This window comes from Sorex fumeus, unplaced genomic scaffold (genome assembly GCF_029834395.1).
Source record: "Sorex fumeus unplaced genomic scaffold, SorFum_2.1 ptg000037l, whole genome shotgun sequence".
Classification (NCBI taxonomy): Eukaryota; Metazoa; Chordata; class Mammalia; order Eulipotyphla; family Soricidae; genus Sorex; species Sorex fumeus.
In genome coordinates, this window is record NW_026606094.1 from 74,630,975 (window position 1) to 74,632,359 (window position 1,385).

At 47.7% G+C, this 1,385-nt stretch overlaps 1 pseudogene; it reads right to left on the minus strand.

Annotated features, from left to right (window-relative positions):
- Positions 1 to 210: 210 nt before the first annotated feature.
- Positions 211 to 830, minus strand: LOC130027813 (40S ribosomal protein S6-like; annotated as a pseudogene).
- Positions 831 to 1,385: the final 555 nt, after the last annotated feature.

Here is a 1,385-nt window from a genome sequence, read left to right on the forward strand (position 1 = left end):
TCTGTTTTGCCTCCTTCTCTTTTAGCTATTGTTCAGAGTCCTTCTGGCTCACTTCATCATATGAGATTCTCCAGTTCCATCCAGGTTGCTGCAAATTGCATGGGTTTTTCACTTCCGCAGTTTCGTAGTATTTCACGATGTAAATAGACCATAACCTCATGTTCCACTCAGCGGCCATTGGCGCCTGGGTTCTCTTCACCAGCAGTTTAGCTACTCTACAGCCCCTTCCTTGTTTTTCTTGGTGCACTGGTTCTTCAGTGCAATACTCTGGGCCTTTGTGTTGCCGAACACGTGGAGTGACAAGATGCTGAATTTTAGATGCTTTGGCCCTAGGTTTTCTACCTTCTTCATTTAGGGATGTCTTCACAACATACTGGCTGACATCATCTTTGTTAGACAGATTGAAACGTTCAAGAATTCTTCTAGCTCTCTGGGGCCCTACATGCCGAGGCACAATTGTATTGGTGAGTCCAGGAATATCCTTCTCCCCTTTCTTCTCCATGACCAAGTTGAGAATGCTCCAGTTGGCATCCCCAGTGTAGCCACGCACAGACTAACACTTTCTTTCTCCTGTTCTCCGCAGTCTGTAAGAGAAAGACCACAGCAGCAGTTGGACATGGCTGTGGGCCAAGACCCCCTGCTCTGTGGGCAAACCTTGCTGATCACTCCCCCACTGATGAGGACCACATAGCCCTTCCATTCTTCTCGCAGAGCGTCAGCAGCAACCCACCTGCCATCCGCTTCTCATGAAATGTAAAAAGTTCTCATTCATCATCCACTTCAATGAGTTTCTGGCAGCCAGTGGCTGGGTAAGAGATGTCCAGCCTCATGTTCAGACTGCCAAACACCTCTTAGCCGCCACGAAAAAGAGGTCTCTATACTGTTCTACAGGGCTGAAGCAGACAATATTCACACGAGCAGTGCTTGTGAGTTCTTTTTTCACCACATCCTGGCTAGCACAGGTTGATTTTAGCCTTTTTGACATATGCTATTTTTGCTGGTGTGAGGTGATATCTCATTGTCTTAATTTGGGTTTCCCTGAGAGTAAGTGATCATGAACACTTTTGCAATGCCTTGTCTTTGTCAGAGAAGTACCTTTTTATTTCCTCTCACCGTCTTATATTTTCCTTTCACCATGATTTACAAAAATGCCAACATAGTGTTGCAGGCAAACACTGTCCCAACACCAATCCCACCACCTGTGTCACCTTCCCTGCACCAATGCCCCCAGATTCCCTCACGCCCCTTCTTTTTTGGAAGGGGTTGTCCACAGAGGTTACTATGGGGTTACTCCTGGCTCTGTACTCAGGAGTTACTCCTGGTGGTACTCGGGGGACCATATGGGATGCTGGGGATTGAACCCGGGTTGGCCGCGGGCAAGGCAA